The sequence below is a fragment of the Rhinopithecus bieti genome, unplaced genomic scaffold, assembly GCF_001698545.2.
Source record: "Rhinopithecus bieti isolate Rb0 unplaced genomic scaffold, ASM169854v2 scaffold_2113, whole genome shotgun sequence".
Taxonomy (NCBI): domain Eukaryota; kingdom Metazoa; phylum Chordata; class Mammalia; order Primates; family Cercopithecidae; genus Rhinopithecus; species Rhinopithecus bieti.
In genome coordinates, this window is record NW_016803603.1 from 130,145 (window position 1) to 155,689 (window position 25,545).

The 25,545-nt window shown below is 37.2% G+C and overlaps 1 long non-coding RNA gene across 4 annotated transcripts in view; it reads left to right on the forward strand.

The window, feature by feature from the left end:
• Positions 1-500: 500 nt before the first annotated feature.
• LOC108539855 (uncharacterized) overlaps positions 501-25,545 on the forward strand; it is a 29,449-nt gene continuing 4,404 nt past the window's right edge. The window contains exons 1-6 of one of the 4 annotated variants that reach the window (XR_001888507.1): positions 1,054-1,550; positions 2,448-2,771; positions 16,311-16,393; positions 18,094-18,240; positions 19,253-19,344; positions 20,511-20,591. This is a non-coding gene — a long non-coding RNA (uncharacterized LOC108539855). Of the gene's footprint in view, positions 996-1,053; positions 1,551-2,447; positions 2,772-9,475; positions 9,560-16,310; positions 16,394-18,093; positions 18,241-19,252; positions 19,345-20,510; positions 20,592-25,545 lie in introns of those variants that run through there. The other 3 variants (XR_001888504.1, XR_001888506.1, XR_001888505.1) reach the window with 3 other exon arrangements.

Consider the following 25,545-nt stretch of genomic DNA (forward strand, 5'->3'; position numbering starts at 1 on the left):
TGGTGTGAATTTGCATGCTCCCCACAGACCAAGCGTGGCAATTCAGTTGTAGTTCTGACAGTAAATGGCCCGTTCTGACTGGGCTGTTGGGGGTCCTGGTCCAGCCACTTCCAGCCTGGTGCCCCTGGGTCGCGAAGGCGCCACACCTGCTCCACTGAAGACGTGCAGCTCCACCCACTCACGCTAGAGAGGAAGAACTTCTGCCATAAACTTTTGTTGTTATTGTTTTATTTGGTTTGGTTTGAGACAGGGTCTCGTTCTGTTGCTCCGCCTGGAGTGCAGTGGCCCCATCACGGCTCGCTGCAGCCTCGACCTCCTGGGCTCAAGCGATTCTCATGCTTCAGCCTCCGGAGGCCCTGGGACCACAGGCACCCACCACCACACCTGGCTAAGTTTTCGTATTTTTGTAGAAACAAGGTCTCGCCCTGTTGCCCAGGCTGGTCTCGAACTCCGCCCACCTCAGCCTCCCAAAGTGCTGGGATTCTAGGCGAGAGCCACTGCACCCAGACTCCTAAACAGTTTTTAATTTGTCCAGAAGGAACCCGATCATCAACCAATTAAGTGGTCTGACTACCCTGACCATAAAGTATCAGAACATTCAACTTGCAGCGAGTGGAAGCAGCCCAACCCCACTGCACATAAAACACTCGTGTGGTGGCAAACACGGAGACCAAGGCTGCACTGGCCGGAAGTGGGGACAGATCCGGATACGCCCTGGGCACAGAGCAGGGAAGCTCAGGCCCGGACCACACTGGTTCTGCCCTCTTTCTGGCCCGCTACCCCATCCTGAGACCGCAGGTTCCGGCGGTCCTGGATGCAGATTTTCCAGATGAAAGGCCTCTTTCCTGGAGTGGACTTCGATATTTTCTGTTCACAACTCCGTGTCGCCGCCCTCCACACCTAGGATCTGGCGTCGGGCGTCACTGCCGACGTCACAATCCCGCACCTACTTGTCTCAGCCGCGGAAGCTCTACGTAGCTGTCAGACGCTGGGAGGTTGGTGCCCCGCCATGTTTTTCTGCCGTTTGTCTTTTCACCCTCTCCCTTCCCCACCCAGTGCCCCGTCTAAGTCCCCACTCGGAAGTGGATTCCACCCCTCGCGGCCCTTTGTGGGCAATGCCAGGAGGAGGAAGACCGCAACCTCCCGCTGGCTTTGGGATATCTTAGACATCAGTAGTCTCCTAAGGCCCTCCACCCTGTCCGCACCCCTCCTTCATCCTCGCGTCTCTTGGGACCCTGCCCTGCTGCCCTCAGTCCTCTCCTTAGTCGCAGACTCGGAGAGGCCCCTGAACCCCCTCGGCTTGGACATCACCGGCCACAGTCCTGTGACACCCTGTGATCTTCTGCCCCAAATCTCATTCCACTGACTGTGCCTGTCAGGGTGTGCTTAGATTTTTGGTGTCCCAATGTAAAGTGTGCTCTTATTGGGAAAGGGGCTTCTTCGTTCTGTGCTTGTGAATGTAGATGTGAAGCCAGGGGGTAAGGAGAAAAGAGAGGCCAAAAGACAATCAGAGAGCCAGGGAGCCAGGGAGAGTGAGGTTGAAAAAGAAGGTAAAATTGACTGTTGGGAACCTGTCTCTGATGGATTTTGAAAAGCAGTGATAATGAAAGAGTTCTAGAAGCTTTGTAGAAGGTGTTGAAAAAATAGTGAAAGTTTTGTGGGCAAGAAGTAGTGGGATAGATGACATAGACAAAGAGAATCAGGAGAGAGGTGGAGGACAGAATAGAAAGGGGACCATAGCAGGGAGGAGTAAAGGAAAGATAGATCCCTAATTCATTAGGGTTTTTTTTAAAAATGCCTTAATTATATACTCTTTTAATTTTGTTTCAAATTCAGATGATGAGACCTTTTTAGTTTTTCAGTCTTTATTATATTTTGGGAATATCTTCTAGTACTTAGTAAAAGGATTTTATGCTATTTCAATGTGCTCTTGGAAAGGATCTTGATTTTTTTATATTAACAGTCAAAACCTGGTTTAATCAGTAAGTCTTCACTATTCTTCTACTGTTTCCAGTATTTCCTTACATGGCCTTTTAACTGGGTCTGTAAAATACAATTTTCTGTGAAGTGTATGTTCCCTTGACCTCTCTCTGTAAAATTTTCAAGGATGGGATGAAATGACCAGGAATTTTGTTCTAACAGAGTCATTTTGTTCCTGATTACTAAATTGCTCAGAGCTATTTCAATTCAATAATTAGGTATCCTTAATTTCATAGTTTTGATAATTAATGAGTTCTGGAAAAAAGGAATTAAATGCTTGAAATCAGATTATTTTGATTAAAACCATGAGAAAGAAGTATTGCTCAAAAGTATTAAATATGGTATAGAATCTTTATGGGAAGGAGAAGGACAAACCCTATCACAGTTCGTCACAGCACATAATTCTTGTGAAGCTAGTGGTGGTTCTCTACTGGCCCTACAGTAGGTTCTCTACTGGTTCTCTACAGTGCTCTCTACTGGCTTCTCCTACTGACCTTGCCTGCCCCAAGACCCAAGTACAGAATGTCAAGACAGTTTGATGGGGGGAGAGTCAAGACTTTTTAAACTAAGTGCAGAACAAAAGTATCTCTCCAATTCGGAGGGGACACTTGGTGCTGTAAAGTGAGCTTAGAGAATGACAAGAAACATGCTGTTTGTGAGTTAAGGATCCAGGAATGGGAGAGAAACTGGGAAGTTCAACAAGAAACATGAAAATCTCTGCCCATCTTCACTTGGTGACCCGGTGCTTAGCAGCTACAAGAAGAGAATGTGGGGACTGATTTCAAGGAAAGGTCAGTCTAGCTCACATACTCAACTGTTACTATGTAATGTGTGGGTTTCGGTAGGATAGAAGAGTTTTCCACAGGCAGTGGCAGAAAACTCCACCTGTTTGTCTTCATTAGGTTATTGCCCCTGAATCATTGATGTTTCGGTTGATGGGACAGCACTATCTTATCTACATGTTAAATTCCTCACCATGAGCGTGGTTGTGGCAAAGGAAGGGGTTATATTCATGTCAAGCCCTAGAAGTCACATTCTCAATACTCAAGGTGATTTCCCAAGATGGATCTTGCCAGAGAGAAACAGAGAGAAAACTTAGAGAAGGATCAAGGAGTTAGGAATGGCTCTTTAAAAAAAAAAGGTTGTATTTTTAATTGATGGTTCTGCCTTCCCATTACTGAAATGCTGTTTTTAGGATGTGCTAATGTCTTATTTAAATACCCTGCCTAACACATTTGCTAGCACTCTCCAGTGGCCTTTCCTAAGCCCCTTCCCATCTATAATCAGATTCTATCTCACCGTGAATGAGCAACATGAAAATTGTGAAGTGACTTTATTTATGGGGTCATCATGGGAAGGGCTTCTTGCTCAGACATGTATGGGAAATGAGGAGTATGCTCCTTACTATCAGTGAGGTTGGGCAGCTGCCATTTTTTAGCGCACACAGCTGCGTGCACTGTCAGGTACCTGTAGACCAGGATTAGAGAAACTGCATGTATAAGTACTATATTAATGTTCAGTAATAGTTGGATAATCCTGGAAAAGAAGAGTGATAAAGTGAAGCTTGCTCTAGTTGATATTTTTTTGTTATAGATTTGAAACGCAACAAAGTGAATCAGTGTGTATCAAGCCTGAAAGTATTAATGATTTGGAATAGAAAGGAGAAGTCTGAAGCTGACACCACTAAAAAATTAAAATGACATTTTGTCGACACGAAAGAGAGTGTTATATTCTGTAACTGCTTTTAAAAAAATGAGACTAACCTGGGGCCGGGCGCGGTGGCTCAAGCCTGTAATCCCAGCACTTTGGGAGGCCGAGACAGGAGGATCACGAGGTCAGGAGATCGAGACCATCCTGGCTAATACGGTGAAACCCTGTCTCTACTTAAAAATACAAAAAACTAGCCGGGCGACGAGGCGGGCGCCTGTAGTCCCAGCTACTCGGGAGGCTGAGGCAGGAGAATGGCGTAAACCCGGGAGGCGGAGCTTGCAGTGAGCTGAGATCCGGCCACTGCACTCCAGCCTGGGTGACAGAGCAAGACTCCGTCTCAAAAAAATAAATAAATAAATAAAATAAAATAAAATAAAATAATGAGACTAACCTAAACATCTAACAGTAGGAATTTATTAAATTATTCACGACAGACCCATTCCAAGGAAACCTTACTTTTCATGGAATTTTACAGATTTTACAGAATGCTTTAGTGGTTATTCCAGTGTACCAATGGAATCACTGAATTTTCTGTAAAGGCTTGAGGGTTCCTATGCTTTGGGCAAGTTGGAGTTTGCTGGGTCAAGAGATGGTACATTCATATTTTGATAATTTTGGGAAATATCTTCCCACGCCCTCCAAAACTGCAAATACATTCTGACCCACCAGCAACCTGTGAGATTTTCCTCCTATTTTAACTTGATACCACATACTTTAATCTTTTTTTTGCAGAAATGGAAAAATGACAACTCTTTGTATTTATTTCCATGTAATTGATTACTAAGGGCAGACAATACATTTTATTAATATTTTATTTTTAGACATGTATATGTAAATTTATTTTCTACTTGACTCCTCTCATTATGTTTTTAGGTAGTTTTAATTATGCATGTGTATAAATATATATGCACTTTGTGTGTTTTTGTTATAATTTTTCTGCAGTGAAACATACAGCTTTCCTTGATGCCCTCTGCTTCTTTTTTGTCCTCCTCTGGAAGGTCTACCCTTTTTATTTATTATAAAATACTATATTCATTTCATCCCTGATATTATATTGTTTAAAGTTGTTTGTTGTAGATGTTTAGTTTGATTTATTTTTAGTTTTCAAATAATATAGATGCAGATCTAATTTGACAACTCTCTACCTTGTATTTCGTCTCAGTTATTTTGGCTTTGTCCTGACTTAAAATCAAAATTGATATTTAGACCTTTTTAATTTTTTTTATTTTACTTTAAGTTCTGGGATACATGTGCAGAATGTGCAGGTTTGTTACATAGGTATGCATGTGCCATGGTGTTTTGCTGCACCTATCAATCTGTCATCTAGGTTTTAAGCCCTGCATGCATTAGGTTTTTGTCCTAATGCTCTCCCTCCCCTTACCCCGACTCTCGACAGGCCCTTGTGTGTGATGTTTCCTTCCCTGTGTCCATGTGTTCCCACTGTTCTTTCCCTGTGTCCATGTGTCCCACTTATGAATGAGAACATGTGGTGTTTAGTTTTCTGTTCCTGTGTTTGCTGAGAATGATGGCTTCAAAATTCATTCATGTCCCTGCAAAGGACATGAACTCATATTTTTATGGCTGCATAGTATTCCATAGTATATATGTGCCACGTTTTCTTTATCTAGTCTGTCATTGATGGGCATTTGGGTTGGTTCCAAGTCTTTGCTATTGTAAATAGTGCTGTAATAAACATATGTGTGCATGTGTCTTTATAGTAGAATGATTTATAATTGTTTGGGTATATACCCAGTAGGGGGATTGCTGGGTCAAATGGTATTTCTGGTTCTAGATCCTTGAGGAATCACCACACTGTCTTCCACTATGGTTGAACTATTTACATTCCCACCAACAGTGTAAAAGTATTCCTGTTTCTCCTTGCCAGCATCTGTTGTTTCCTGACTTTTTAATAATCACCATTCTAACTGGCATCAGATGGTATCTCATTGTCGTTTTGATTTGCATTTCTCTAATGAGCAATGATGATAAGCTTTTTTTCATGTTTGGTGGCCGCATAAATGTCTTCTTTTGAGAAGTGTCTGTTCACATCTTTCACCCACTTTTGATGTTTTTTTTTGTTTTTTGTTTTTTGTTTTTTGTTTTGTAAATTTGTTTAAGTTCCTTGTAGATTCTGGATGTGAGACTTTTGTCAGATGGGTAGCTTGCAAAATTTTTCTCCCGTTCTGTACATTGCCTGTTCATTCTGATGATAGTTTCTTTTGCTCTGCAGAAAGTCTTTAGTTTCATTAGATACCATTTGTCAATTTTGGCTTTTGTTGCAATTGCTTTTGGTGTTTTAGTTATGAAGTCTTTGCCCATGCCTATGTCCTGAGTGGTATTGCCTAGGTTTTCATATGGAGGGACAACCAAATATCTTATGTTCTCACTTATATGTGGAAGCTAAGCTATGAGGATGCAAAGGCATAATAAGAATGGTAAAATGGACTTTGAGGACTCTGGGGAAAGGGTGGGTGGGTGGTGAGGGATGAAAGACTACACATTGTGCAGGGAACACACTACGCCAAAATCTCAAAAATCCCCACTGCAGAACTTATCCATGTAACCAAACACCACTTGTTCACAAAAACTTATTGAAATAAATAAAATAAAGAGGCACTCAACAATCCCCAGAAATCTGCATATAGCTTTTGACTCCCCCAAAAAACTTCCCTAATAGTCTACTGTTGACTGGAAGCCTTAGTGATAATATAAAGCCATTTAATACATATTTTAATGTTATATGTACTATATGCTCAATTCTTACAATGAAGTAAGCTAGAAAATAAAATAGAAAGTAGGACAGGGTATACTAGAGGCAGGGCAGGGCAGGGGGACTGCGGCAGAAAGGAAAAAAAAATGTTAAAGGGTATAAAACTATAGCCAGATAAGAGGCATTAAGTTCCAATGCGTTATAGCAGTGTAGGATGACTTAGTACTTTTTGCTCATCAGGTCTGACTAACATGATGTAACTAACGTGGTGGACCAGTGTGATCTTCTGTGGACTTTCTAGGGGATCCAGGTCCCTCCAGACTATATTGAGGCAGAGAACTGGAGTGTTAACATAGCTCTGGGGAAAGGCCATGATTTTATCTGTTATTAATATTTGTCCTTTGTAAGTGGAGATTGCTTCTAATCTTCATTCTTGACAGATATTGAAAAGAACACATTCACTAGATCAGTAGCTACACATCTTACATCAGAGACTGTGCTACTCTGCTCTGGTAATATACTACTACGAGCATAGCTGTGAAATTGAGGCTGCCACTTAAAAAAATTCAAAAAACTATAAAAACAAAACACAAATAAATAAAATAATGACTAATTACAGCAATGACCATTATTACATTAATGGTATTAATTATGCTATTGATAATGATTAGAAACCCCCACGGGGCTTGGAAATTATAGTACAATCTTCCCTAACTGAATAAGGTATCTGTAACAGGCCTAATGGGCTAGACTGGAGCCCAAGCCCTAGGTGTGCACAAGGAAATATGTCACAAGAGGCAAAAAAGAACAGGAGAGAAAAGAAAATCAGCTTGGAGAAGGGCGATGGGAGAATGTGGGAACTTCTGCATAAACACCCAGCAGAGAGGTCAACGGGTGCTGGTAGAGGGATTCTGGTCTGAGACCTGTCTGCAGAATGACACCTATCAGATTTAAGGACTTCAGCTGCCTGACAGGCTGGTATTAATACAAGCAAAGTTTTGGGTGTATTGATAAGTTTTTAGATTCAACTCCAAGGCAAAATCTAGGAGACAGATAATTGATCAAAGAAATAATTTATCAAAATTAAAATCTTCTACTCTGCCAAAGGCACTGCCCAGATCATGAGAAGAGAAGCCACATACTATAGGGAAATCATTTGCAAAAGGCGTATCTGATAAATGACTGTTACTCAAAATATATGAAGAATTCCAAAGACTGAACAATAAGAAATCAACGACTTGATTTTAAAATGTGCAAAATACCTGAAAGGATACCTCACCACAGTAAATATACAGATTGCAATAAGCATAAGATGGGATACTCAATATTATATATTATCAAGTATTGAAAATTAAAACAACAATGGGATACCTCTGCATTAAAGTGGTGTGGTGGAAGCCTAAAACATTGACAACATCAAATGCTGGCTAGGATGTATAACAAAAGGAACTCTCATTTATTGCAGGTGGGAATGCAAAATGATATGGCTACTTTGGAAAACAGTTTGGCAGTTTCTTTCTTTCTTTCCTTTTTTTGAACAGTCTTTCTCTATTGCCCAGGCTGTAGGATGATCTCGGCTCACTGCAACCTCTGTCTCCCGGGTTCAAATGATTCTCCTGCCTCAGCCTCAGCCTCAGCCTCAGCCTCCTGAGTAGCTGGGATTACAGGTGCCTGCCACCACCCCACTAATTTTTTGTATTTTTAATAGAGACAGTTCACCATGTTGCCAGGCTGGTCTCGAACTCCTGACCTCAAGTGATCCGCCAGCCTCAGTCTCCCAAAGTGCTGGGATTACAGGCGTGAGCCACCGTGTCTGGCTGGCAGTTTCTTTAAAAGCTAAACAGGATGGGCACCAGGCCTCATGCCTATAATTCCGACACTTTGGAAGGCCAAATTGCTTGAGGCCAGGAGTTTGAGACTACAGTGAGCTATGATTGCACCAGTGCACTACAGCCTGGGCAACAGAGTGAGACCTTGTCTCTATTAAAAACAAACAGATAAAAAAACCTAAACATACCATGTAATCCAGCAATTGCACTTTTTTGTGTTTACCCAAATGAACTGCACTGGAGAAACATGCACATAAGTATTTGTACCAGCCTTATTCATAATTGTGAATACATGTAATGCACAAGGATTTTCTTCAGTAGGTGAAAGGATAAAGTCTGCTATATCCAAATAATGGGATATTACTTAGCATTAAAAAGGTGAGCTATTGGCCAGGCACAGTGGCTCATGCCTGTAATCTCAGCACTTTTGGAGACCGAGGTGGGAGGATTGCTTGAGCTCAGGCACTTGAGACCAGTCTGGATGGCAAAGTGAGACCTCATCTCTACTAGAAATCAAAACATTAGTCGGGCATGGTGGCATGGTCTTGTAGCTCCAGCTACTCAGGAGACTGAGGTGGGAGAATCACTTGAGCCTGGGAGGTCAAGGTTGCAGTCAGCCTTGATCATGCCACTGCACTCCAGATTACAGCCTGGGCAACAGAGTGAGACCTTGTTGGTAAAAAAAAAAAAAAAAAGTGTTAACCCTTGAGAAGACATGGAAGAACAATAATACATAATATTAAGAAAAAGAAGCCAATCTGAAAGGGCTACATACTGTGTGATTGCAACTATGTGACATGATGGAAAAGACAAAACTATGGAGGCAGTACAAAGATCAGCAGCTACCAGGTGTTAGTGTTAAGGGAGTGAATAGGCGGAGCATAGAGGGTTTTGGGCCATTTAAACTGTTATTTGTGAACAATACTGCTGAAAACATGTCACCCTTTATCTGAAGTTTCAGTTTTGACAGTTTCAGTTACCTGTAGTCAACTGCAGTCTAAAAATTTTAAGTAAAAAGAATTCCAGAAATAAATAATTTCAAAGTTTTAATTTGTGGGCTGTTCTGTACCATGATGGTGAAATTGCTGTCTGAACTATTGACATCATTGTGGCAGTATGATCCAGTATCACCTGAAGCAGATGATCCTCCTTCTGACATTTTGTTAGAAGGTCAGTAGTAGTGTAATACTATGTCATAATGCCTGTGCCCCTTCTGACATTTTGTTAGGTCACTAGTAGTGTAATACTAAGTCACAATGCCTGTGCCATTCATCTCACTTCATATGAACACATAGGTATTTTAGCATCTCACATCATCACAAGAAGAAGGGTGAGTACAGTACAATTTTTTTTTTTTTCCGAGACGGAGTCTCACTCTGTCACCCAGGCTGGAGTGCAGTGGTGTGATCTCAGCTCACTGCAACCTCTGCCTCCCCGGTTCAAGCAATTCTCCTGCCTCAGCCTCCCTAGTAGCTGGGATTACAGGTGTGTGCCACCACACCCAGTTAATTTTTGTATTTTTAGTAGAGATGGGGCTTCACCATGTTGGCCACGCTGGTCTTGAACTCCCGACCTCAGGTGATCCCCCCACTTCGGCCTCCCAGAGTGCTAGGATTACAGGCGTGAGTCACCATGCCCAGCCCAGTACAAAATATTTTGAGATACACACACAACACACATACAGAGAGACCACATTCACAAAATTTTATTACAGTGTAATGTTATAATTGTTCTGTTATGATTGGTTATTGTTGTTAGTCTTTTACTGTGCCTAATTTATAAATTAAACTTTATCATAGGTCTGCATTTATAGGAAAAAGAGAATATATATATTCAGTACTATTCATAGTTTCAGGCATCCACTGGGTCTTGGAACATGTCCTCTATGGATAAGGAAACACCACTACATAGGTTGTCAAAACTCATGGAATGTACAACACTAAGAGTGAACTCTAATGTGAACTATGGACTTGGGGTGATTAGGATGTGTCAGTGTAGGTTTATCAATTGTAACAAATGTACCACTCCATTGGGGGATGTTGATAATGGAAGAGATGATCAATTTGTGGGGTCAGGGGTTATATGAGAAAACTCTGCATCTTCTTTTCAATTTTTCTATAAACCTAAAACTACTCTAAGAATAGTTTCAAAAAACAAATGGCATAATGTATTTTTTCTTCAATTATATCTACATGATTTACCTAATTATTGGGGAAATATTTTGTAAAAGGCATATCTTGATTAGATTTACATTGATTCCCATCTGACGTAATTAGGGTGTTTCTTTTGAATTGTATGTTTGATGAGGTTATCATCAGTATGTAAGGGAAGATCTATGCCCAAACAGCAATTTTTTTGGTGAGAGAAAGAATCTCTGGGCTCCTTTGTGTGGTGACTGCAGCCTCAAGAAAAACTTGACTTTCTTGGCTTTGTAATATGTTTGGGACCTGGTAAGTACTTGAGAGAATTTTTATTAGGAATGATAGATTATTTTATAAAATATTTTGTTATTAGAAAATGATTGCTTAATCTGACTGCAGATATTTGAAAACAGGCCATCCAAGAGCAGGTTAGGTTATTATGAAATAAAGACTTTATTTGTATTTATAATCCATATATAATTTCCATAGAGGAAACTTGCCTAATCGTAACATTCAAAAGTTGATTTTTCTATATTTAGACCATCATCAGGAAAGAGGATTAATAAACACATAAATGTGTTACAGCTCATTGCAACCTTGAACTCCTGGGTTCATGCAGTCCTCCTGCCTTCGCCTCCCAGAGCACTGCAATTAGAGATCTGGCTAGTCCCGACCTCCTGACCTCAAGTGGTCCCATGCCTTGGTCTCTCCAAGTGCTGAGATTACAGGTGTGAGCCACTGCTCCTGGCCAACTATGTGTTTTCATACTGTTGAGATTAAGTTTCTTGTATATTCCAGATACTAGCCCCTTGTTGGATGAATAGTTTGCAAATATATTCCTCCATTCCACAGGTTGTCTCTTCACTCTGGTGACTTTTTCCTTTGCTGTGCAGAAGCTTTTTAATTTAATTTGTCTAGTTTTAGAAAACTGTTTTAGTTTTGTTTTGTTACCTGTGCGTTTAAGGTCTTAGCCCTAAAATTTTACCTAGATCAATGTCCTGAAGTTATTGTTCTCTGTTTTATTTTTGTAGTCTTACAGTTTCAGGTCCTACATTTACGTTTTAATCCCTCTTGATTTGATTTTTGCATATGGTGAAAGTTAGGCATTTTTTATGCATATGGATGTCAGATTTTCCCAGCACAATTTATTGAAGAGAGTTACCTTTCCCCAGTGGTATTCTTGACATCTTTGTTGAAAATCAGTTGACTGTAAATATATAAATACACGAATTTATCTCTGAGTTCATTACTCTGTTTCATTGGTCTAGCTGTTTTTATACCACTACCATGCTGTTTTGGTTATTACAGTTTTGTGATATATTTTGAAGCCAGGTAATATGATGCCTCCAGCTTTGTACTTTTTGCTTGGGATGGCTTTGACAATGTGTACTCTTTTTTTATTCTATATAAATTTTAGAATTGTCTATTTCTGTGAAAAATGACATTGGGACTTTGACAGAGATTATGTTGATTCTGTAGATTGCTTTAGGCATCATGGTAATTTTAATAATATTAATGCTTCTGATCCACAAATGTGGTATGTCTTTCCATTTGTTTATGTCTTATTAATTGTGTCTCATTTGTTTGTGTTTCTTCCATTTGTTTCCATTTGTTTGTGTTTATTTCATCAGTGTATTGTTGTTTTCCTTGTAGAGATCTTTCATCTTCTTGGTTAAATGTATTTCTAGGTATTTTGTTATTTTTTGTAACTATTGTAAATGGTATTGTCTTTTTATTTTTTTATCAGCTAGTTAATTATTGGTGTATGGAAACACATGATTTTTCTATATTGATTAATATCCTACCACTTGACTCTTTATCAGATCTAAGAGATTTTGATGAAGTCTTTAGGCTTTTCAAGGTATAAGATTATATCATCTGCAAAAAGGGACAATTTGACTTCCCCCTTTTAAATTTTGTTGCTATTTTCTTTTCTTGCTCTATTGCTCTGGCTGGGACTTCAAGCATTACAGTGAAGAGAAGCATTGAGAATGGACACCTGTGTCTTGTCCCTTACCTTAGACACAAAGCTTTCAACTTTTTACCTTTGAATGATGTTAGCTATGAGTTTGTCATATATGGTCTTTATTAGGTTTCGGTAGCTACCTTCTGTATTTAATCTAAGAGTTTTCATTATAAAGGGGTGTTGAATTTTATCAAATGCTTTTTCCTGATCTATTGAGACATGTTTTTAACCTTTTATTTTGTTAAGGTGGTAGATCACATTTGTAGATTTGCATATGTTGAACCATCCTTGCGTTCTTGGGATAAATTTCTCTTGATCATGGTGAATGACTTTTGAAAAATGTTATATTCAGTTCACTCGTATTTCATTGAGGACTTTTGCATCTGTGTTCACCAGGAATTTTGGCCTGCATTTTTTTTCTTATAGTGTCTTTGTCTGGCTTTGGTATCAGGGTAATACTGGCCTTGTAAAATTAGATTGGAAGTATTTTCTTCATTTCAATTTTTTGGAAGAGTTTGAGAAAAATTCATACTAGTTATTCTTTAAATGTGTTAGAGTTTACCTGTGAAGCCATTTGGTCCTGTGGTTTTCTCTGATGAGAGATTTTTACTTAATAATTCAATCTTCTTACTCATTACTGGTCTATTCAGATTTTTTATTTAGTTGTGCTTCAGTCTTGGTAGTTTGTATGTGTCTAGAAATGTATCCATTTGGTTGTATGTGTCTAGGAACATTTTCATTTATAGATTAATTTGTTGGTGTATAACATTTCATAGAAATTTCCTATAATCATTTGTATTTCTGTGATATCTGCTGTAATATCTTCTCCTGCATTTTTCATTTTATTTATATGAGTCTTCTTTTTGTTCTAGCCTGGTTAACAGTTTGTATATTTGGTTTACATTTTCTGAAAACAGCTCTTAGTTTTATGAATTTCTTTCTAGTCTTTCTCTAATTTTTATTCTATTTATTTCTCCTCCAATTTTTTTCCCTCTGCTAACTTTGGGCTTAGTTTTTTCTTTTTCTTTTTTTGGGTCCTTGAGGTGAAACATTAGATTGTTTATTTAAGATCTGTCTTCTTTTTGATACAGGCATTTATTGGTATATTTTTTTCTCTTTTATTTTATTTCAATGGTTTTTGGGGGAACAGGTGTTTTTTGGTTACATGGATATGTTCTTTAGTGGTGATTTTGGAGATTTTGGTACACCTGTCACCTGAGCAGTGTACACGGTACTCAATGTTTGTCTTTTATCCCTCACTACTCTCTCACCCTTCCCCATGAGTCCTTGAAGTCCACTGTATCATTCTTATACCTTTGGGTCCTCATAGCTTAGCTCCTTCTTCCAAGTGAGAACATGCGATATTTGATTTCCCATTCCTGAGTTACTTCACTTAGAATAATGGTCTCCAGCTCCATCCAAGTTGCTGGAAATGCCATTATTTCATTTGTTTTTAATGGCTGAGCAGTATTCCATGGTGTATATATACCACATTTTCTTTATCCACTTGTTGATTGATGGTCATTTAGGCTGGTTCTGTATTTTTGCAGTTGCAAATTGTGCTGCTAAAACATGCATATGCAAGTGTCTTTTCATATAATGACTTCTTTTGTTTTTAATAGAATGGTAGCTCTACTTTTTGTTCTTTAAGGGATCACCATACATTTTATACAGTTTTCTATAATGGTTGTACCAATTAACATTTTCACCAGCAGTGTATTTTCCCTTTTCACCTCATTCATGCAAACATTTATTAATTTTTGATTTTATAATTATGGCCATTTTTGTGGGAGTAAGGTGGCATCTCATTGTGGTTTTGATTTGGATTTCCATGATAATTAGTGATGTCAAGCATTTTTCCATATGCTTATTGGGTATTTTTATATTTTCTTCTGAGAATTGTCTATTCATGTCCTTTGCCTACTTTTTTATGGGATTCCTTGTATTTTTTCTTGCTGATTTGTATGAGTTCCTTGTAGATTCTGGATATTAGTCCTTCATCAGATGCATACTTTGCAAAGATTTCTGGCCTCAAGTAATCCTTCTTCCTTGGACTCCCAAAATGCTGGTATTACAGCCATGAGCCACCATGCCTGGCCTATGTGACCTTACTGTTAAAGTGTGCTTCTTTTAGGCAGCATATAGTTGGGAATTGTTTTTCATTTCAAACCACTCATGTTTTTTGAAAGGAAAATTTAATTCGTTTACCTTTAAGGTAATTATTGGTAGTTAAGGACTTATTACTGAATTTTGTAATTTATTTTCTGGTTGTTTTGTAGGGGGGGGTTGTTCCTTCCTTTCTTGTCTTTTTTTGTGTTTTGATGATGTTCTGTCGTGGTATACTTTGACTCTTATGTAACAGGCTATTTTAAGCTGATGACAACTTAGTGTTAATTACATGCAAAACTTTTGCACTTTTCACTTTCCCTGTCACCATTTGTGGTATTGATGTCTAAATTTACATTTCCTTTTGTAATTTGTATCGCTTAAGAATTTATTATAGCTAGATTTTAAACTAGTTTTTTCACCTTCATAGTGCATATAAATTGCTTTAACATCACTTGTATGATTAGAGTATTCTGAGTAGAATATATATTGCTTATATCATAAGTTATTTTACCTTCATATATTTTATATCATTAATTTGCAGGTTTTTGTTTCAGTTTAAACTCGCTTTAGAGTTTGGTAAGACAGGCCTAATGATGATTACCTACCTTAACTGTTATCTGTCTGGGAAAAGTATTTCTCTCTCATTTCTGAAGAGCATCTTTGCTGAGTAAAGTATTCTTGATTGGACTTTTTTTTTTCCAGCATTTTTGAATATATTGTTCAGCCTTTCTGATCTGCTTTGTTTCTGCTGAGAAATCTTCTGAAAGCCATAACCAGACTTGCTTGAATGTTACATGTTTCTTATGTCTTACTACTTTCAGAATCCTTTTGTTTTGATTCTTGATAATTTGATTGTGATATATCTTGGTGAACTCCTTTTGGATGACTGGATATTTGTAACTTTTCTGTACCTAGATTTTGTTGTCTTTCCCCAGATTTGGGAAATTTTAAGTCATTTTTATTTAAATTTGCTTTTGGGGATTTTTTCCCTCTATCTTCTCCTTTTGGAACTACTATTATGTCAAGGTAAATTTTTTTTTGTCGTGTCCCATAATTCCCATAGGACTTCTTTATTATTTTTCATTCTTGTCTTTTTGTTATTGTGACTGGATTATTTTAGATGTCTTCTCTTCATGCTTGCTGATTATTCTGTCTAGATTGACCTTCACTATTCAGTGTAGTCTAGAATTCTTGATGAGCCAACTAGCAGAAACTCTAGACAGTGAGACCTTGCTGTTAGGTTCTCCAGTTAGGTGAGCTGATAACTATTCTGTGAGATCAAGTGGAACTGCTGGCTGTTTTCTATGATCTGTTGATACTACTAGCAGGAATCTGTGGTCAGGTGAAACTGCTCTCTGTGCTCTGTAATCTCCTCTGATTGGGCAGGGTTACAGGCTGACTTCCATGGCTAGGCTGTATCATTCTTTAGAATCCATAGTTGAACAGGGAGATAGATATACTTGGTTCTGAATTTAGGTGAGGTTTCTGGGCTTCCTGCTCAGACACTCGGCATGGGCAGGGCTAGAGGTTCTGCTTCTCAGATACGTATGAATGCAGGCTTACTTCTCAGCCTGGGGAAGCCTTTAGCAGCACACTGAGGCTTTTTGAAGTCACTACTAGGTCAATGGGGTTTAGCAGGGCCACATACTTCTATCCAAACCTATTCATTCATTTGAATTTTCTCCCAACCTTCTTACTTTTGCCCCTGGGTGAGGAGGACAGTCCTCTGTGTGTTTGTCTTAGTGTGCTCTGCGTGGCTCCATCATTTGGCCTGAGGATCACAATGAGGCTAAGGTCTGAAGTTTCATGACAAGTTGGTCTGGAAATTGTACACAAGACTATAGTCTCATGTTTTCTTTCCTCAGCTTTGCCTTCTTAGTGCTGGGGCTGTCTGTGAAAATCCGGAAGTGGACTCCTTGCATCACAGTCATTGAAAATGCAGCCACAGGTGAGTATGAAATGTCTTTTTTTACTTAAGTTACACCCATATTTCCAGAAAATGTGTGGGTCTTCTTCCATTGTCATGCATGTTCTAAGTGCAATCAACAGGTATTAGGGATCAGAGCTTTTGTCATACTTCGCCAAGACTCTAGGATGAGTATCCTTGGTCAGGAACTCATCAATAATTAATCTTCTTCCATAAGTATATAAATGTATTTTAGCCTCCATTAAAAATGTGCATTTAAATAAGAGTTGATAAATTTTATTTATTTCATGAAACCCATGATCTAACTGTGAAATAGTGGACACATTAACAGTGTTATTGGCTGTAATGGGTTTAGGATTGTGATGAATGCAGGTCATAGAGATGATTGAAGAACACTCATTTGCACTTGAAATGTTATAGTCCAAAAGGAAGCCAGATATTTTCTCATGTGAGTTTAATGAATCTAGTGTGACAGGTCCTGGGTGAGCGCTGTGCGGTGTTTAGAGGCACATAAAAAGGTTTTAGACCAGGGAAAGTATGAGGTATAATTTGATTTTCTCTTTTAAATTTCTTAAATTTTGATTAAATGTATTTGTAATTTTGAACTATTTAAAGACAATACCTAAAATTCTCTTCATCATCCTTGTCTCTAATCACACCACTTTCCTCTATGTAATTATCTTGTTCTCAAATTTGATAATTGAAAGCAATGCATAGGTATATTTTTTAAATTGAGTCTATAAATTCATGAGAAGGAGTGCAATTGGTGGAATAAAATTTAAGCCCTGTGAAAATTTTTGCAGAAATATAGACCATAAGCTAATAAAGAAATTTATTTAAACCTTGAGCAAATAGACAAGATGAAGTTCAAAGAAATAAGTTGATAACTGGTGCTTGAAATTTTCAGAGAAAATTCAGATTAGAAAGCCTCATACCTCAAGAATGATCAGGCTAATACTGCCCTTTGGAACAACAGTCTTAGAGGTTCCTGGCTTGTTCTGCTGCATTGTCTTTGAGCCTTTTTATGTGCGTTTGAGTCAGGTGGAGTTGAGGGAGACATGCCCACAGATCCTAATTTCTGTAAGAAACTCATTGAGTTCTGAAAAATGCTTACGATTGTTTCAAGTCTCTCTGTATTTTTAATGAATAATAGACTAATGATTTGTATTTAATGCTTATTTTCTAAGTTAAAAAAAAACACTTCATACATAAGTTTTTTTCTTCCAACACACGTATTAAGTTATTAAATCAATTGATAAATGAGGAACCTATTGTTCATTTAGCAGAGTAATTTAACCGTAAGTATAGTTACAAAGCAACAAATCATAAGTGTTATTTGCCTTGTGATGATTCTGTAAGTTACTTGAAATTGATAGGAAAGGAGTTGCAGTTATGAATTTTCAAGTGAAAATTTTATAATTACCTTTTTGGAAGTCAAAATTACCAGTTTGTTGAACAATTTACAAGTTATATTATGCTACAACTCATGTTATATAGCTTTACAATAAACTTTTATGAATTTGGATAATTTGTCTCTGAGAATGTATTTGAAAGGTAGATGCTAGCTCAGTACCGTGAATGAACTGGCTGGAGCTCAAATTGTATTTTGATATTTCCATAGACCCAGTTACTTCCTCTTCTTCAGTGTTGTCATCTCAACTGTCCTCCTCTGGACTTTGGCAAAGATTAGTTTGTTTAAATCTGAATGTCTGATATTTTAGGAATCATTGACATTTGAGGATGTAGCTGTAGACTTCACCCAGGAAAAAGGGGCCTTGCTAAACACATCACAGAAGAAGCTGTACAAAGATGTGATGCTGGAAATTACCAGTCATCTGGTCAGCATTGGTGTGTCCGCCTACATTTATGTACGTCTCTTTATATATGTGTGTATTCATTCAGCAAGAATCTAAAACATCTTTGGCCATGCACCTTCAATCTCTGCCATGATTCTTTCATAGCCCTTAAATTACATGAAATTTTAACTTAATTCATTAATATATTTTCATACAGGGTCTCGTTCTGTTCCCCCAGGCTAGAATGTAATGATACAATCTTGGGTCACTACAGCAACCCTTTCCTTAGCCTCCTGAGTAGCTGGGATTACAGGCACATCCCACACTCCATTGACTAAATTATTTTATTTTCTATAGTGATAAGGTCTCACTGTGTTGCCTAGGCTTGTCTCAAACTCCTGAGTTCAAGGGATCCTCCTTCCTTGGCCTCCCAAATTCCTGGGATTACAGACATAAGCCACTGTGTCTGGTCTGAAAGAATTATTTTTTCTTTCCATTTTACTTACTTACCTATGATTTTTCACCCTGCTACAGTATAATCTTGAACATGATTTTCTGTACTTTTTGCTACTTAATCTCCATTGGAGCAGATCTGGAAAGTTCATGAATATTTTTGAGTGCATAAATAAGTAATAAGTAGTTTACATAACTTCTATGTAACGCTTCTGTTCTAGCCACTATTCTAAGGCTTGAAACCAGATGAATGAAACCAATGGGCATATTCTTATACATATAGAACATACGTTTTTTGTGAAACTTTATGATTATGTGCTTCTGTCTGAAAATATTTACCCCACTTTGGAGACATTTATTTCTCTCATTTAGGTAAGACCAATGCTTCTGCATTCTGTCCTCAAACTTGGGCATAGGCATCAGCATCTGTAGTTCCTCACTGTTTTGGGGCACACAACCTGGATTTTTAAAATCTCATGACAGACCTTTTTCTTTCTTCAAGGTGTTGTTAACTTGGCTAAACTTTATTTTATTTCGGCCATTCCTTTGTTGTAGCCTGGCCTACACTTGGTGAAAATGCATGCTTATTAGCACATAATTTAAAATCTGTATGCCTTTTTTCCATGAACAGGGTATCCACTCCACAAATTAGGTGTGATTTTCCAACCAGAGCAAGGAAAGGAGCTATGGAAAGAAAGAACATTTTCCACGACCTGAGAACAAGTAAGCAGCAAAAACCTGTGCTTCAATGAGGAGGTGCCTGATCAGTGATTTTTTGAAATATCAAAAATTTTGAAGATCTTAAGTGAGTGATATTTTCTAAAATAAAGATGAAGAAAGTGGCACAAAATCACTCAGATGTCATTACTGGCATATATCAGCTGTTAGTAATGTGTCCTACTACCATTATCTTAGTTTAGAATAAAGGATATTTGTGCTCTTGAAGTTAAACTTTCACATAGTGATTCTTGTCCTGATAACACCGTTTTGAAAATTTTGCATTTATCTCTCTCCATTTTACTTTATTCATGTTATAGTTTTTCTAATTGTCAGTTCTTTATAATGTATCTTTACTATTTAGAGTATTCCATTCTTTGACACATTAGCTCAATTTATGTGAAAGCTCTGGCCTTAGATGACATAAGAGACCTCACACTTCAGAGAAATCGTATGAATGTTGTGTATGTGAGAAAGCCGTCAGTCAATGTTCTTACCTTAGACAACATCAGAAACTCACACTGGAGAGAAACAATATAAATGTCATTTTTGTGGGAAATCCTTCATTGAAAGTTCTGTGCTTAAACAACAAGAGAGAATTCACACTGGAGGGAAACCATATGAGTGAAATATATGTGGGGAAACCTTTATTCAAACATCTATTATTAAGCGACATGAGAGAACTCACACTGGAGAGAAACCATATGAATGTCATTTATGTGGGAAAGCCTTCAGTCAAAGTTATGTTCTTAGAATGCATGAGAAAACTCACACTGGAGGGTGGTGATAAAAATGTCTTCTGTCTCAATCACTCAGATGTCATTACTGGCATATATCAGCTGTTAGTAATGTGTCCTACTACCATTATCTTAGTTTAGAATAAAGGATATTTGTGCTCTTGAAGTTAAACTTTCACATAGTGATTCTTGTCCTGATACACCGTTTTGAAAATTTTGCATTTATCTCATCTCCATTTTACTTTATTCATGTTATAGTTTTTCTAATTGTCAGTTCTTTATAATGTATCTTTACTATTTAGAGTATTCCATTCTTTGACACATTAGCTCAATTTATGTATATATTTTTTAAACACACTAAATGAGCCTTGGTTATTTTCAACATTTTTAATCCCCTAATATCACTCTAACAATATATTTTCTCAATTATTTTAGGCAGAGAAAGTGCACTTGAAAGCCAAATGACATCCACGCATCATGTCAGCAGGAGAGGCACAACTGTCGTCATCCTAATGGGTAGGTATCATGTGTATGAATACTGGTTATGCAAATTAGAGATGTAGGAATAGGATAAGTTAGTAACTGAGAACAACCACCTGATTGCAATTAATATATTATTAACAGTTCTGAGCAAAATGTTTGGACAGTTTAAATGCAAACTTCAGTCACCATTCCTCCCTTAGACAACATGATGGAACTCTTTATCAGAGAGACAATGAGAAATGTCTTTAGGAAATATTTGGACCATGGATGACAAAGCATTAGAAATGTAATGTGGGGCTAGGTATGGTGGCTTATGCTTGTAATCCCAGCACTTTGGGAGGATGATGCAGGAAGATCACTTGAGATCAGGAGTTTGAGACCAAACTGGACAATGTAGCAAGACCCAGTTTATAAATATTTACAAAAATAGCCAGGTTTGATGGCATGTACCTGTAGTCTGAAGTACTCAGGAGTCTGGGGCATGAGAATTGCTATAGCCCAGGAATTTGAGGCTGCAGTGAGTTATGATTGCACCAGTGCACTGTAGCCTGGGTGACAGAGTGAGTCCCTATCTCTAAAAAACATTAATGCGGAAGATAATTCAGCCATAGTTTTAATATGTAAACACACTAGCCAACTACACAATAAAAAAAGCAATCAATTGGGAAAACTCCTCACTCATTACTCAGTTGAGCTAAAATATTTATATGGAAAATAATCCATATGTATGACATCTGTGTACCAAAGCTTTTACTAAGTGGTCTGATCACAAATGACAATGAGAGAATGAAAACAATGAATGTAAGTCTTTAGCAACCAATCAAAACGTTAAATGCAATAGAGGACTGGTGCAGAGGAATATTCCTAATTCTATAATCACTGTGAAAGTGCCTTTATTCGTAATCTATTGTTAAGCAACATGGCACGACCCCTACGTTTAGAATAACTTTAAACAAACATTTGGCAAGCACCAACCTTGATGTACACAAGAAAACTCATTGAAGGAATAACCTGTTAAACAGTAAGTGAGGAAGTCTTTTTTATGAGAAACCTCTGATGAACACCACATATTTTACAATGGAGAAGTTATTCGTGAAAACAATGAGAAATTCTTTATTTGTGGAGTTACAGTTATGGCAATGTGAAAATCCACACTCAGCAATACTGTCTCAGTGTCAAGAATGAGGGAAAGTTGAATAATATTTATTTTTAGTTAATCTTAAAGTTCTGAAACCTTCTACTAGATTTCACATCAGACTACTGACAATAGGAAAAACAATGAAAAAAAGTCCATGTTAGGTATGTCCCTCTCCTCCTGCCGTGTGTGTGTGTGTGTGTGTGTGTATGTGTGTGTATAAAACACTAAAACATTTTGTACACCACATACTTTGTACCTTGGTTATGTAGAGGTGGTATCTAGGGTGTATTCATATATTCAAACTCATCAAGATATATAGAAAGATTAAATGTGTTCAATTTTTGTACACCTGTTACATCACAATAAAGGTTAAAAAATAAAATTGACTTTGGAATAAAACTCATAATGAATTAATTAACACAATTCAGCAAATCAGAACTTTTAGAATGATGAAAAATTTCATAAATTTTCACTGATAATGAAAATAATTATGACATTTGAGAATGAGGTGATCTGAGTATGTTGAATGCAGAATTAAAATGAGCTACTTTAAGCTTTCCAATAGACTAATGCAAGTCTTTATAGAGGAAAACCTGTTGCTGCAAATTCTAATCAATGAAGTTCTAGTTTAATTTATGTAATTTTAAACATATAAACTTGTATTTTCCCTCCTTGGTATGGGAGAAGAGATTTATCACTATACTCTGAGTCTCCCTGTTTTCCAACAGACCTCATTGCTTTCCATACAGCTTAGCTTCACTCAATCTAGCTTCTCACAAAATCCAGCTCTGTCTATTTCAAGGTGCCCACTCCTGTGATAACTGACTCCACTTGCACAATAACTTCTTTAATCCACTTATGAGGGCAGATTCCTCTTGACATAATTACCTCTTAAATGTTCCACCTCTTACTGTCATCACAATGACAAATACATTTTAACATGAGTTTCTAAGGGGACACTTAAGCCACAAAGCACAATTCTTTGCTAAAAGTAAACATTGTCGTAGAACATAGACAGGCCTAGGAGAAGGTCTAAGAGACTCACTCAAGTTTGGCCAAGCAAATAATATTTGTCACTTGTCATTTCATTGTGTTTCCTCAGGGGCAGTGTCTGTGAATTTTCTTTTCCTTTTGAGAATCCTTTTCATTTCTGTTGCCTGAATGCTTCATATACTTTTTGGAATATTGGATATTTTGAATTATTATAAATGGGATATATCTGGAAAAATACCCCTACTCTCCTAGGAGTTGTTGTTGCTGATTTTTGTGGGTTGTACTCATTTATTTAGTAATTCACTGTGTGTTTGTTGTTGGGAAAGTTAAAACAACAGAATACTTTTTTTTTTCCTCAGCAGTCTCTTCATTAAGTATTATCCTAGTTTTTTAAAATATATTTTATAATTTAAAAAAACTTGATTCTGATTGTTTTTGACATCTCGATCATTGCTTTAGTTGAGCAAAATGGTTTTGGAGTTCCTTACACTAACATTTTTGGTGACATCATTCCCCTCAGTATAATTTCGCATACAGCCATTTCAAAGGTGATATTATTGTTTCCAACCCCCTTACAGTTTATGACTGTTTACTATGATAATATATACTTTGATCTAAAAAGTCAAACATTTTCCATTTCTTTACTTTTTTATTTTCAAATTTGAGATACCTGTGTGTATGTCAACATTATTTAGTTATTTATTTTTCTTTGTTTTCAGCAAGAGGATAGGACTTCTAATTAGCACGAACCTAATAAGATATTTTATGTGAGATATTTTTACTTTTCCACACTGTTCAAAATACACCACAGTGATTGGAAGCATAAAAATTTGTCATCTGTTAGTAGGGAGATGCTTTTGATTTCAGCATGATGTGTTACTTTATTATTTATATTTACCATATTTAGCATATAACAATGTATATGTGTTATATGCACAAACATATGATACATATAGTTAATTTGATAAGTATTGGTAATTTGTTTAGGATATACCCTGATTGCATTTTACTTGATGCCCATTAATTATTCTTAAGCATTTATAAGGTGTTTTTGAGAAAAGACATGAGGATATTCCATCTCCTCATTGATTTCACAAAAATTGGGTGTCATTGCACAATATTTTACAGCATATTATATTTGAATTCAAAGAAGACATTTTGCATGTTAAGTAAAATTTTAAGCTTAGCAAAGAAATGTTTGCATAATCATGGCGAGCAGGGAGGGTAATGGCCTCTGTCCTTTTCTATACCTGCCATGATTGCTCCATTTGCGTGTCTCAGGTTACATGTACACTTAAGTCACTATCACCTTTTTACAGTCTATTAAAAATATCCTAACCTATATTAAGTTTTTTCCATTTACATCAACACAGTTAATAAATATTCTACTTTATGACATACTTTATAACCTTATACATTTGTTCATGATGATCTACTTCTGTGCAACCAAAAAGTGTAAAATATATTTTACTTTCTTTATTTTTCATGGTATTTCAGGTTCAACATGATTTTCCTAGTCAAATGCACAATACCATTTAAATATTATTGATAGCACATGAATACTTTTTTTTTATCATTAGCTATATTATTATCTATATTGACATCAAGCCCCATAAGGTCAACTTAATGTATAGATGTCCATAGCATTGGGTTTAAACACTTTGTACCACTCTGAGTGGTGTTTTTTTTTTTTTCAGAAAACAGGAAGATCTAAAATTACTCATTCCATTTTTAAACATATTTGTCATTCTCTGAAAAAAAATCACCTATGAAATTATCAGTTTGAATATATTTTAAAACTGTTTTTGGTTGGATGCGGTGGCTCATGCCTGTAATCTTAGCACTTTGGGAGGCCGAGGCTGCTGGATTGCCTGAGCTCAGGAGTTCAAGACCAGCCTGAGCAACAGGGCTGAAACCTCGTCTGTACTAAAATACAAAAATATTAGCTGGGTGTGGTGATGTGCACCTATAGTCCCAGCTACCCGGGAGACTGAAGCAGGAGAATTGCTTGAACCCAGGAGGCAGAGGTTGCATTGAGCCAAGATTGCACCACTGCACTCCAGCCTGGGCAACAGAGTGAGATTCTGTCTCCAACAAAAAAACCCAAAAAACAAAAAACTGTTTTTAAGTAAATATTATGATAAACATCAAAGACAAGAACTCTGGAGAAAGTGAGGCAGTCACCGAGTCAACTCACCATTACAGTTATTTATTAAGTAGTCTTTTGAAAACGTTCAGCCAAGATGTGATAAATAATCTCTAAATTCTGAATGTTGTCCCTGATTCAGGGAGACTAGCTTTTGTAGAGTGGACACATGGACTCAACCATACCAGAACAACAACAAATTTTATATGCATATATATATGTATCTCACAAGTGTATGTAAATGGATTATTTTATTTAAAATATGCAATATAGGCAACTATTTGAAAGCATATTATTTGTAATATTCACTAGCTCATGTGATAAATACATCTGTTTAAAAAATGAAAAAAGACAAGTAAACAATGTGAACTATAATTAATAGGACTAATTACTCATATATGTGTTAGAAAAATATAATTTTTTATTATTATACTTTATGTTCTAGGGTACATATGCACAACGTGTAGGTTTGTTATATATGTATACATGTGCCATGTTGGGGTGCTGCACCCATTAACTCGTCATTTACGTTAGGTATATCTCCTAATGTTATCCCTCCCCCTCCCCCCACCCCACAACAGGCCCCGGTATGTGATGTTCCCCTTCCTGTGTCCAGCTGTTCTCATTGTTCAGTTTCCACCTGTGAGTGAGAACATGCGGTGTTTGGTTTTCTGTTCTTGTGATAGTTGGCTGAGAATGATGGTTTCCAG